Genomic DNA, 14,289 nt, shown 5'->3' with positions numbered 1-14,289 from the left:
TAATAAAATCTTTTTGCCCCAAAGATGTCTCAAGAATTCTTTCTTGGCCGTGGGCTCCAGACCTCACCAGCATTCCAAAATTACATCAGTAAGACTTGCTGAAGTAAATTTTAACCACTTATTAAATAAAGAGAATCAAATCTGAAAAAAAAAAAAAAAAGGAAGGAAGAAAGAAAAATGTTTATCCATGAGTTTTCTTTCGTATATCTCAAAACATTTGGTGGTCTCAGAAAACATTCCAGTTACAGGCTAAAGAATCTCCATCACAAATCGGTATCATTTCAGTTATTCTGAATTCGGAGCATGCCCCAAACATTGCATTCAGACACAGTTGCAGGTGCGACAAAGCTCTGGGTAAGATAGCACTCTAAGTGTGTCATGATTTAACATTCAAGGAGCAGGCAATCGGAGTGCTTGGAGCTCCGTTCAGATCCTCATGGTAAGATTTGGGGGTAGTGAGAGCCCAGCTTCTCTCTGATGAAGGGGAAAAACCCACAATAGTGGGAAGGAAGTCTTGTTCTCAGGTGGATCAGCTTGATAAAAGAAATTGATTCCTTTGAAATGATCTGTATCCCTTGGAAAGTCTTCATGTGCCCCTCAGGTACCTGCATCCCGGCATCAAGGAGAGGTCATGACAACAGGGTTCCTGGGAAATGCAGCCAGATTTCCTTACTGCCTTCTTCAAGGCTCTGTGAGGGCCTGCAGTAAAGAAACACATCCTTGTTTCATTTAAGAGTTTTCCAAAAGTACTTATTTTTTATTTAACACTTGTTAGCATTATCATAAAAACTTTTTGGAATAGTGTTCTTAATGGCATTTTACAGATAATGAACTGAGGTTAATTGACTTGCTCTAGGCTGGGGGGTCTGCAAACTCTGTAAAGGGTCAGATAATAAATATTTTAATCTTCGAAAGCCACTTGGTCTCTGTTATGGTTGCTCACCTCCGCTGTTGTAAGGCGAAAACACCATAGATAACTCATCAGTGAATTAGCTGAAGGTTCTAAAACAACAACAACAACAACAAAAACCCACTTTATTTACAGAATCAGGTAGTGGGCTGGATTTGACCTGCAGACCATATGTACTTTGACAAGCCCCACACTAGGCCATATATCTAAGGTGATTTGAAGCCGGGTCTGATAACCTCATAATGCCGACCCTGTCCTGGTATCACTCTGAGGAGGTGTCATGGAGAACACCATCAAGAGAGGCTACAGGACAGGAGACAAACCTCATCCCCTTGGGCATTTTGTGAAGGACTGACCTCTTCCAGCTTAGCTGGTTCTGAGGCCAAGTGGGTCTCTCCCTCAGCATTTGAGTGGACCTGCCATCACCTCTACTCATCTTTAATAAGGCATCAGTGGACCTTTTGGCCCAAAGATAAAGTATCTCCCACAGGCCCCAGGTGTCAAGTTCAAAGCAAAGTACAAAAAGAGATCTTTCAGGACAAACCAACACCCGGTACAGCTCTGGGATCAATCAGGCCCACCTGGAGTTCTTTCTCTTTTCATTTAATAAACTGGTCCTTCGGTCAAGGGCATCTGAATATGCTAGATATTGGATTGGCTATTTCAATTGTAGTTCTTCAAAGCTTCCAGAAAAGAATGCTGAAAAGTATTCATAAACCTTTGCTTGCTGTCAAGGTACAGGCATTTACTGGGAGGGAATGGCCATATGTGACGTGCACTGATTTGAAGCCATTTTCCATTGTGGAACAGTCCTTGGGAAGACCTTAAGAGGGTTCATTTTCATTTTTGGATAGAATCAAATGATGGCCATTATTTCTTCGGTGGAGATTGCTCCCTGGAAGTCATCTGGGGGCAGCTGCAAAATGCAAAAGCGTGTCCAACAAGCTGTAATCTCGGGGCCCTTGCTAAGGATGTCAGATTGGATACTACAGGGAACTGCTAAGAAGGGGAGTGTCTTGCCCCAGCATACATTTAAACATACACTGGGCAACAGGATGAGTGTGAGGAAGGCAGGAGGGTTTTAGAATAATCCACGAGAGAGATGAGAGACTATGAACGGGGCGGGGGGGGGGGCGGGGAATGGAGAGGGATGGAAAGGAGAGGCATCAGGGATAACTCATATTGCTATTTAAATTGTAGTCTGAAATGAAAGTCAGCGGAGTGGATTTGAGAGCAAAATGCTAAGAGCAAACAAGGCTTTTCTTGGGAGAAGTAGAAAAAGATTGCCGCTCATGCTGAAATGCAGGATTAAGCTAAGCAGCAAAGGCTCAGAGAGAGGAGGATGGAGACTATAGTTAGCAGGCTTTAGTCCGCACTCACTATTTGCTATGGACACCTGAGTTTTGCTCAATATTATGAAAGGTGCAGACAAATGAAGCTTCCAACCTCCTTCTCTATTTCCAAGTATATCAGTACCCTGAGCCCTTCCTGTATAGAAATTCTAAACATTCAGGGCAATACCTATCAAAATATCATCAACATTTTTCACAGAGCGGCAACAAATAATCCCAAAATTTTTATGGAACCAGGAAAGACCCTGAATAGCCAGAAGAGAGTTGAAAAAGAAAACTACAGCTGGTGGCATCACAATGCTGGGCTTCAGATTCTATTACAAAGCTGTAATCATCAAGACAGCATGGTACTGGCACAAAAACAGACACATAGATCAATGGAAAGAATAGAGAACCCAGAAATGGATCCTCAACTCTATGGTCCACTAATCTTTGACAGAGCGGGAAAGAATGTCCAATGGAAAAAAGACAGTCTCTTCAACAAATGGTGTTGGGAAAATTGGACAACCACATGTAGGAGAATGAAACTGGACCATTTTCTTATATCATACACAACAATAAACTCAAAATGGATGAAAGATCTAAATGTGAGACAGGAATCCATCAAAATCCTATAGGAGAACTAAGGCATCCTCTTTGACCTCCGCCACAGAGACTTCTTGCTAGGCACATCTCCAAAGGCAAGGGAAACAAAAGCAAAACTAAACTATTGGGACTTCATCAAGATAAAAAACAAACAAACTTTTGCACAGCAAAGGAAATAGTCAACAAAACTAAAGGGCAACCTAGCGAATGGGAGAAGATAGTGGTAAATGTCTTAGCAGATAAAGGGCTAGTATCCAAGATCTGTAAAGAACTTATCAAATTCAACACCCAAAGAACAAATAATCCAATCAAGAAATGGGCAGAGGACAAGAACGACCTTTCTTCAAAGAAGACATCCAGATGGCCAACAGACACATGACAAAGTGCTCAACATCAGGGAAATACAAATCAAAACCACAATGAGATACTATCTTAAAATAGTCAGAATGGCTAAAGTTAACAAGTCAGGAAATAACAAATGTTGGCAAGGAAGCAGAGAAAGGGGACCCCTCTTATATGACTGGTGGGAATACTAGCTAGTAGAGCCACTGTGGAAAACAGTATGGAGTTTCCTCAAAAAGTTAAAAATAGAGCTACCCTTCACCCCAGCAATTGCATTACTGGGTATTTATCCACGGATACAAATGTAGAGATCCAAAGGGGCACCTGCACCCCAATGTTTATAGTAGCAATGTCCACAATAGCCAAACTATGGAAGGAGCCCAGATGTCCTTTGACAGATGAATGGATAAAGAAGATAAAGAAGACACACACACACACACACACACACACACACACACACACACACACACACGCTGGAATATTACTCAGCCATCAAAAAATGAAATCATTTGCAATGGCGTGGAAGGAACAGAGGGGGTTATGCTGAGTGAAATAAGTCAATTAGAGAAAGACAATTATCACACAATCTTCACTAATAGGTGGAATTTAAGAAACAAAACAGAAGATCATAGGGGAATGGAAGAAAAATAAAACAAAACATCAAAGAGGGAGACAAAGCACAAGAGACTCTTATTCATAGGAAACAAACCAAGGATTGCTGGAGGGGAGGTGGTTGGGGATGGGGTAACTGGGTGATGGACATTAAGGAGGGCATTTGATGTGATGAGCACTGGGTATTATGTGCAACTGATGAATCACTGAACTCTACCTCTAAAACCAATAATACACTATATGTTAATTAACTGAACTTAAATAAACTAAAAAAAACAAAAACAAAGAAATTCAAGAGCCACCCTTACCACTAAGCATTTATAAAATACATGGGTTTTGCAGCAAGCACAGTAGTCTTCAAAACGAAGATCAGTGACTCTTGGCTTCTTGCTTAAATATAAATGAAATCATCCTGCTTTGTAATCATTATCACAAACACAGACTAATATTTAGATGGCTCCCCTCTTGACAAAAAGAACAAACAAATATCCTTCACAACAAAGTATTAACTACAAAAGAACAACGCTATAGAGAAGCCCTCCTAGGTTAGTTGTGGCTGTTTCCAAAATAGCAGCTGAGGCAGCCACCTTAAATATGGAGATCACTGTGGAAGGCAAACGTCCGTTCTGCCCTCTCAAAGCCTGCCAGGACTTAGAGACTGCATCACAGATCAGTGCCACCCACAATCAAGGGGCCAAGAACTTTGGGTAATTGTTGAAACTTTACCAATCGTCTCCAGGGCGTATCAGATGCGGGCAGAGAGCAGCAGGTGCTACTAAAGGCTTTCTTCGTACCCTCTCTCCTTTCGCTCAGGCCAGTTCACTAGCTGCCAACAGCCTGCAGCCTCCTCTCCCCGCTGTGGCTACCTGACACCGCTTTGGGCTTTGTTCCTGCACCACTGGAACTCCGTGGCAAAATCAGATCCAAGTGAGCCTTATCACGGGTACTGCAGGGCAGCCTGTTCTCAGGTTTTAGATGCTTGGTGGCATTTGGCTTTTCTTTCTGCAGTTGCTATCCTGGCTATCTCCCTGACCTGCCCTCTTGGCTGTAACTTCTAACCTATCCATTGAAAGCTTGCCACAAACTAGACTCTCTGTGGCTCTAAAGTGCGCGGGGCCATGGGCCCCATCCTTGGGGACAAGATAGGTTTGCTGGGGAGAGAGGAATGTACACATAGAACACTCTCTGAACAGCATGTAATTTCACATTTTCTAGTCTCCTAGAGAGGCCTTCTCCACGTGTCTGTTGGATATCAGTGCCAAATCAGAGGTACAATGTGAGAAAATAAAATATTTCTTCTTGGGGGTCATAAAGAGTCATCTTCACATTTATGGGGAAAGTGTAGACAAAGGTGGGTCATATGTACCTGGCTGGGTGTTTAGGGAATAGAAAATGCTCATACACAGGGACGATATATCTTCTACTAAGGTCATTAGACTTGTTTTTGTGCCATATAGATGTTAGCTCTGTCTGTATGGGGATTTTTTGTTTGTTTTTATTTTTTTATTTTTTTTTCAAGGATTTAAAGACTTTTAAAATTTTTTTTAATATTTAAAGCTAGTCCCTAGGATCATAATAGGCATCTCTAGGAATCTAGGTAAATGCAGGTAAGGGATGGAACAAACGTCTTATTTCAGTGTAAACCTGAACAATCCGGTCCCAATGAATCCTATTCCTTTTTAGTTTCTCATCCCCTCTCCGCAAGGTAACACGGGAATGATACATACCAACAGAAAAGAGGACCAGAACTCTCAAGGGAGCTTCCGGCTCTTTTGTTTTTCTTCATTCACTGATGTCTCTACCTTGAAGAAACTGTATTTAAGACCCTAGTGAGACTTGGCTACAAAGCATTCTGTTCAGACTTTTGTTCTGGAAGGAAGAAAAAAAAAGCAGTTCCAAAGAGTTGATCTTACTTTTTCGCTTCTGAGCTCTGTCTGTCGAAAGAACATTCTGCTAATTAGTCAGACAGCCGGTGAGTTGGGGCTGCTTGGTTTTTAAGGGAATAGGCACCAAGTGGAAGTATCTCTGACAGTTGGGATTTCTGCTTTCAGTTTGCTAACACTGAGTTCCTCTCCGTTGTGATCAAAAAAGTCCAGCCCTTCTGTGGTTCCAAGCAGCACTGAATATTTGAACACAGGCCTGTGTGTGGGGTGGAAGAGGAAACTCACTAGGAGATCAGGTCTGGGGTAAACAGCATGACTGAGTAGTGGGAGAATGGACTGTATCCCTATAGACACCACAAAATGGATCAGAATTTCTTGGCTCATTTACCCCAGGCCTTTGGCCTGGGTTGGTTCATTGTCCTTGGCAGTCTTTAACTTTTTCTTCTGTTCTGTGTCTTGTTTTATACCAAGAACTGTAACATAGACATTAAAATCAAACAGACATGAGTTCCAGTCCTGAGTCTCCCTGCTTACATTGGACAAGATTCCTAAGCTTTTAAGGCTCTGTTTTTTCATCTGTAAAATGGGGATAATAATAGCATTTCAGGTTACTGTGAGGGTCGACCACAGTAAAGTACAATAAGTACACAGCCCATTGCTTAATCCATAATAGATGCTCAGGAGTTGATTTCCTTTCTTGTCCTGACTTTTCCACTTACTAGCTGTAAGACTTTTAGCAAATCATCAAAATGTGCCTGGCCTCGGTTTTCCTTACCTTTAAATTGGGTAGAAGGAGGACACGATGATAATGCCTGCTCACTGGGATGTCCTGAGCTGTGTCTGGACAGATGTGTTTGCAGCTATGGGTGATGGCCACTGCTGTGAGACCTGCCTGGGGGCTCAGTGGTCAACTTCACAGCCATTGCCTTTGTGGGAAGGAAGGGTGTCAGGCTTGTGTCTGAGAAGTCAGGGGGTATGTCTTCTCAGACATGAGATGTGGGAGGTGGAGGTGGGAAAACCCTGTGGGCCTACTCCTTGCAGGTGGACATCCTGAATGCAAATAGTGATTTTCTTCTTCCTTTGGAAAATATGATGGCTAATTATTATGTATCAACTTAACGGGGCTATATAGGGTGCCCAGACATCCGGCCAAACATTATTCTAGCTGCGTCTGTGAGGGTGTTTCTAGATGAGATTAACATTTGAATCGGTAGGCTGAGTAAAGCAGATTGTCTTATCCAATGTGGTGGGCCCCTCAAATATGTCAAAGGCCCAAAAAGCTGCAACAGGATAACCATCCCAGGAGTAAGCAGAAACCACTCCTGCCTGATTGCCTTCACATGGGACTTTGGACTTTTCCTGCTTTTGGACTTGAACTGAAACATTGGCTATTCCTCTGTCTTGACCGTACACAGTTTCAGACTGAAACTTCCCCCATCAGTTCTCCTGAGTCTCCAGCTTGCCGATCTTGGGACTTGTCAGTTTCCGTAACTGCATGAACCAGTTCCTTATAATAAGTCTCTTGTAGATGTATTCTATTTCTTTGACTAATACAGAAGATCTCTCATGTGTCACTCTTTCCTCTCTCACTTCTTCTGTCTTAATCCAAACTCTTCTCATCCCAGATATGAACAGCAGCTGAATGAATCTTTTTGCTTTCAGCCCCCAGATTAGTCTTTCTAAAATTCCAATTACTTTTTGTCTTTTTTCTACTCAAAAACCCAAAGGCCCCATCACTGAGCAAGGATCCCTCAGTCTGATATTCAAGACCCTCTACTCTGGCCCCCTTTATTGCACATCCCACCCTTCCCCCCCGCCACAAACTGTCCACTTATCTGCTGGGATCTCAGCACTATTTTCCAAGGAAGTGCATGGTAGCATTTTTTTGCTGGTTTGTTTCTCCTTTCAAGATCACATTGGATTTCAATGAAAGAAATGATATTCAGGGGAAATGTTCTTTAAAACTTCTTTTCTGATGATCATTTGATAATCTTCTTGAAATCTAGTTTTAAAAATGGAAATAATTTAGGGTTTTTTTTTCTAAATAGAAAAGAATAGAGAATAAAAGGATAAAAATTTTTTTTAAGAAGAAGACTAGAAAGAAAGATATAGAGAGGTAGCAACTACCTGTATTTCCCTCTGGCTTCACAAAAGGCCATTTTACATATTTTTAAAAAGGAATTGTCATGTATACACTTTGACACATCTTTATACATCGTATTAAAAATATCTTGTGAATGTCTCTCATATCAATAAATATAGATCTCAATAATAATTTTTAATGACCATTTAGGGGTAGAATAAAATGTATTTAATCAGTCCTGTCCTGATAAATACTTAGCTTATTTCAATGTTTCAGTTTTGCAAACAACCCAATCATGTATCTCTAATTATTATTATTTTTTAAATGTGCCCGTTTTATTAGCCTCCCAGACCGCAGGTGAATGGTGAGCTATTGTTATTCAAATGGTTGATATTATCTTTAATAAATCAAGGTAACGCCCAACAACATCTTAAGTCTTTAAATCAACCTGCCTTTTCCTATTCTAATTATTTTCTTGAAAGAAATTCTCAATGTGTGACATTATAATTTGTATAGTTGGGTCTGGAAAATTGTATTGCTTTTTTTAATTAAAAAAAGATTTTATTTATTTATCTGAGAGAGAGACAGAGAGAGAGAATGAGTGGAGGGAGGGGCAGAGGGAGAGGGAGAAGCAGGCTCCCCAGTAAGAAGGGATCCTATAGTGGGGTTCCATCCCAGGACCCCGGGATCATGACCTGAGTCGAAGGCAGACGCTTAACCAACTGAGCCACCCAGGTGCCCCTGGATTGATTTTAGAGACAAAATTTGCAGTTGTTCACTCTAAACAGAAGAAAATAGATAAGAAAAAGTGGATAAAATATTCCACAATTCCATCCCCCCAGTGATCAACTCTCCCAAGGTCTGGGCAGTACTGTGTCCTGGAGTTGACTGAATACTTCCTGCAGGGTTCTGATCATTTCCTTTTGTTTCCCTATTTATCAAGTGGTCAAAAGTTATTTGGATTCACGTAGTGTAAAGCCCGTTGATGTCTTCACATTCTACACATTATTACTATTTTTCTTAGAGCTTATAATTAGATATTTCAGCAAAATCAAGGTTAATTCTAAGATGATACGTTACAAATGTCAAGACTGAAAATCATGTCTCTACTGATCTGTGTCTTAACATCCATATATATAAATAAATTTTTTTTTTTTTTAAGCTTCAGGCTCCTGACCTGGAAAATGATACGATACCACAACGCTGCGTCACCTTCCTCCAGACACAGAGTTCATCATGCTGGGATCATGTGTTAGAAGTTCCCATCCACCCACATCATCGCTTTTTGAGGAAACAGGACTTCTGTCTGGATTATTCCATCTTTATATTGTCCTTCTTCATTGACTTGCCATTACCTAGGACACATCGGGTGAGCACCCTGAGTTTGGGAAGGCCCCTCACTCATTTTAGATTTCCCTCTGCATAGTGCAGTGTCGGCTTATAAGAGCTGCTTATGTAATCAAGTTTGGATCCAATTATCTAATAGAATAACAACAGTAGGACAGTGAGAGAAACAGAGACACGTGACTTCAGGGGCCTTGGGCAGTTGTGCCTTCTTAGGGCCCTCTTCCACTTAAAAAAAAAACAAAGATTTGAAATCATATTGCATTGGGAGAAGGCAAATAGAATCCAGACTGGATTTATTATTACATATTCATTATTTTTTGTTCTAAAGATTTTATTTATTTGGCAGACAGAGATCACAAGTAGGCTGAGAGACAGGCAGAGAGAGGAGGATGCAGGCTCCCCACTGAGCAGAGAGCCCGATGCGGGGCTCTATCCCAGGACGCCGGGATCATGACCCGAGCCGAAGGCAGAGGCTTTAACCCACTGAGCCACCCGGCGCCCCTACATATTATTTTAGTACTTTTTCTTCTTACTTTAAAAGAAATAAAACAGATCCATAGGCAAGGAGTCTAGTGGAGAGAGTGCCCATCTGTGTGTTGAAAGCTAAGGACAAAGAAATGCACTTCTAGAGGGAAATTATTCTGGGATTAGCCAGGACTTTTGACTTCTGCAATGTTCTTTGGTAGCTTGCTGTCATGCCCACAGTGGTTTATGTGTACTAGTCTCATGGAAGCAACACACCAGCCCTCTGTGTTAATTACAATTATTATTTCTCATTTTACAGAAGTAACCAAGGCATACGGGGCTGAAATTAAACTCAAGTCATACAGTTACTAAATGGTGAGATTGGGATACCATTTATTGCACACTACTTCTTGGCCAGCTGCTGTGTGCCAGGCACTGTCCAGGCCCTGGGAAATAGCAGTGAGCACACCCTGGACAGTTTCATCCTCTGTCTGATTCCATAAGCAGCTCTGTGTCTTGTGGATGGAAGGCAATGATGTCTCATTCCAAAGGGAGGGGAGGCTGGTCCCTGAAGGCAGATGGGTGAAGCCAGAGGCTTCCTGTGGGATGTGGAGTGAGCCTAGAGAACAGATGGAAGGAGGGGGAATGGTGCAGCGGAGGGAGCTCAGTGTGGGCCGCTCAGGAGGGGAGACCCTGTTTCTGAAGCAGGAAGTTCAGTCTGGCTCAGGCAGGAGACAAGAAGTCAGGGCCCAGACACTCCAGGGCTGAGGGCCCAGGAGTTTTATTTATTCCGAGGTTGGGAGCATTCAGCAAAGGGTTGTCGGCAGAGATAATGAGAACGATTGCAGAGCCCGTGTAACAACTGAGGTAAGAAATGACGAAGATGGTGGAGGCGGAGAGAAGTGGACAGGTTGGAGCGAGGGTGAGGCAGTAGAATGTGCGGGATTTGGAGTCCAGGTGGATGTTGCGGGGAGGGAGGCGGGTCAGGTATCATGCCCGGACTTCTGGAATGCACAGTGATCACTCTTCCCTCCATGTCTTTGCAAAGGGTGCTTGCTGCTTCTGACTGGACCGTTTCCCCCTTTTCACCCAAATAACCCTGCTTGCCATTCCGCACTCAGCTCTGGAGTCACCTCTCTCTGGGGAACTTCCACAGCTGTCGGGATCCAGCAGGAAAGAGGTGGCATTATTACCGAGTAACAGGGCAGAATTAGTAATGGAATTAGTTATAAAGATGTGAGCAGGTTTAAGGAAACCAAAATGTGGTTTTAGATTAAAAAAAAAAAAAAAAAAAAAGCTAGCAGTACTGCTACCATCCCAGAGATTAGAAAGGACAAGGGGAGAGAGGGTTATAAGATGCGAGAGGAAAGAGATAGACCCTCAGCCATCCGGCATCCTTCCTAAGGGATACAGCCATTCTGCAATGATCCTAGAGGAGGAATCTTGGAGAATTAGTACCCCAGCCTTACCCTCTTCCCTCCCACTTACCTTTTGCTAGGGTTCCCCACTGACCAGATCCAACCACAACAGCAGGTACTGGAGTCCATGACTCATTGCCTACCAGCCAGCCCCACCGCACACAGCAAGCTTGAGAGAGGACCTGAGAGGCAATGGAAGAGACCCACGACATGTTCCCAGCCCCCAGCTGGAAAGGTATCTGCCCTGTCCTATCCATCTGTGTATCTTCCACACCTAGCACAGAGCCTGGCACCGAGGGAGGGCTCCATAAATGTTGAATACGCAAAGATCTCACTTAGTAAAGGTCTCAACTGCAAATCGCACAGAGAAAATAAATTTCTTAATCTATTATCAGCTGGTGCCGTGGGGTGGTTTGTGGCAAGAAAGAACAAGTTTCAGCATGAGAAGCTGGAAGTTAATGTCCCCTGAGGAACATGTACTTCCCAGTTTTATTTTTTTTGGGGGGGATCAGGGTGTCATTAGTCAATGAAACACACAGCAGCTTGCCCTACAGGACAGAACAATTCCTACCAGAAGTTCACAAGAGTCTGCCATTCCTTTCTCTTTTGCAGCAAAGCTAACGTGTAACAACCAAAAGTAATGACAACATTATTTCCTGCAAATTATATAGGAGGCATCAAACAGAAAACTGTGTTGGAAAATTAAATTTAGCAGGTCAAGGCAGCAGCACAGAACTCCCAGCTGTTTGCAGCTCTGCTGTGTTGATGGACTGACACAGGGCAGCCATCAGACATGGCCAGGGTGACCGAGTAGCAGACCCCAGCCCCATGTCTTGTCTGCACTTGCCACTCCATTTTCACAGCCATCCCAGGTCACTTCCTCTTTCAACCTGTCGTACGCTGAGGAAATGGGGGAAATTGTTCCGGCAGCACTTTTCACCACATAATTATTCTCTACCCGGATGTTCAAAGCCTTTTGATGAGTATCTCACATTCTGCCCTTAGTGACACACCATAACCCCTTGTAATTGGTTCTCAATCCTGTTCTCCTCTCACTGTCAATTGTTAAAGAGAACCTTCTGCCTTCATGTCTTCACTTCGTTGGGAATTTTCACTTCTTCTCCTACCTAATAGGCACTCAAGGAAGACTTCTGATTAATAATCCACTTAGCTATACCGTGTCTCCATAGTAACTCTACACCTGGCTCAAAGTTGATGGCAGTTGTGTGCAGTGCCTTGGCTTCTCCCCCACTCAGCCACTAATCCTGCAGATGGATGATTTTATTCCAGCCCCGCAAAACCTAGAGAGCTCTGCCCTCCATGACAGGTCAGCAACGTTTCCCACTTGCTCCTTCGTTCCCCTCAGCCTCCAAACGCAGTGCAAACCGAGTTCCTCTGGGCACAGTGCGCATCAACAGAGACCGCTCTTCAACTTCAGTAATGTCCTTGGCACAAAGCGTACAAGCCTATCAGCCACCGGATGTCTCCCTCGTCTCCATCTTGCAGGGCCAAGGAGGAGATCTTGGTGGCCCTACAAAGGAGGCCCGCCACAGCGTGGATCTGTCTGTTCTGATCATCCTGTGTTAGGAAGGGAGTAAACAGTCCTCCATCGGTGCCCTGAAGCCAGAGCCAAAGACACAGGAATTTATGGATTAATTCCACGTCTCCTTCTCTGAGATCTTGTAGCCAGGTGGGGCTGCTGTGTTGCACAGCTCTAGGTAAATGGTGCCCCCTGGGACCGTCAGATGTGGTGGGCCTGGTGCGGAACATTGTCTTGAGCCCTGCAAATCCTGTGGCTGTGTTGTTCGTGTGATGCATTCTTTGGTCTTCCCCACCCTGCTCTGTGTCCCAGGAAGCACACCTGTATGGATTGCAATTCCTTTGCCTTCCAAATTCCTTTTCTTTTCTTTCTTTTTTTTTAAGATTTTATTTATTTGACAGCAAGAGCACAAGCAGGGTGAGCAGCAGGCAGAGGGAGATGGAGAGTGGGCTCTCCACTGAGCAGGGAGCCTGACGCTGTTCTCGATTCCAGGACTCTGGGATCCTGACCTGAGCTGAAGGTAGAAGCTTAATTGACTGAACCACCCAGGCGCCCCACCCCCACCCTCCAACTTCCTGTAGGATAATGGGGAGCACTGGCAGGAGACTGGAAGGGGGAATGGAGAAGACTGGCCAGCAAATTTGCTTCCCTGCCAGGTGGCTGCCAGTTTGCCACTAAGAGCCCCGGGGCCCCTGTCAGGCAGCCTGTCCATTCAACGCCCTTCTCTGAGTTACGGATGGCAAACACGGATGGCCCCGGTGTGACTGGCCCCAGACTCTTGTGCTCTCCTTGGTTCCCCTCATCTTTCTAAGAGCTTCCCTCATTAAACTCTTTTAATTTGACTCTGTTTGAGTGTGCCATCACTGCTTTCTTGCAGTAACGTGGACTAAGTCTCTGTTAATTCTCCGGGATTTCTCCTCAGGTTCGTTACAGAGAGGCTGCATCCCCTCCTGAAGACAGGGCTTACCTTATTGTGGAGGAGAGACAGACAACAAACAGATGGCAAATGTAATTTATGTAATTGTAGAAAGTGATAAGGGCTAAGCAACAACACAAATGTAAGCAGGGTAATAGGAGGGTCACCGTCTGGAGGAGGAGAGCTACTTATCTAGCTAGTGTGGCCTGGAAAGGCCTCTCTGAAGAGGTACCTCTGACCTCACTGCCAAAATAATGAGAACAAGGCAGTTGTCCCAATGTTGGGAGAAAGAATATTCCTGCCCGTAGCAGCAGATGGGAAGGGCCCCAGATGGGAAAGAGTTGGAACAGATTGGAACCCCGGGACCAGAGGAAGGTAGCAGGAGAGGGCCGAAGGGGGTTTGGATTTTATGCTAAGGGCTCTGAGAAGGCATGGGGGCAGGGGACTTGTGATGGTCACCATCCCAGTAGAAACCAAATGCAACAGTGAAAGGGTTTAATGGAAGAGAATGCAATGGAAGGACTGTTGGCAAAGGCATGAGCAAGGCTAAAAAGCAGCAAAAGATGGTATAGCAGACTATGGAGGGAAGCTCTTACCACCCCACACCTGGAGGGCACAAGAAGAGTGAACTGTTGCCAGCATCTGGGAAGAGAAGGAGCCATGCAAGTGGGGCCTTCGACAGGAGCTGTGTCGGATGACTTCCAGAGGCCTCTATAAGCGCTTGGGGGGCAGAGAGGGAGTGGGATTCTAGCAGGTTCTGAGCAGTCTGAGGGAAGGGTCCTCATGCACATGAACAACAGAGGCGGTGAGGACTCCCGAAGATGACAGAGCATACC

The 14,289-nt window shown here is 44.1% G+C and overlaps 1 long non-coding RNA gene across 1 annotated transcript; it reads left to right on the top strand.

Annotated features, from left to right (window-relative positions):
- The first annotated feature begins 4,535 nt into the window (after positions 1 to 4,535).
- Positions 4,536 to 12,888, top strand: LOC116566867. The gene is made up of 4 exons (XR_004276034.1): positions 4,536 to 4,728; positions 8,930 to 9,136; positions 9,899 to 9,954; positions 11,078 to 12,888. It is a non-coding gene; the product is annotated as an uncharacterized LOC116566867 (long non-coding RNA).
- Positions 12,889 to 14,289: the final 1,401 nt, after the last annotated feature.

The sequence above is a fragment of the Mustela erminea genome, chromosome 1 (assembly GCF_009829155.1).
Source record: "Mustela erminea isolate mMusErm1 chromosome 1, mMusErm1.Pri, whole genome shotgun sequence".
Taxonomy (NCBI): Eukaryota; Metazoa; Chordata; class Mammalia; order Carnivora; family Mustelidae; genus Mustela; species Mustela erminea.
This window is presented reverse-complemented; position numbering and strand designations above follow the sequence as displayed.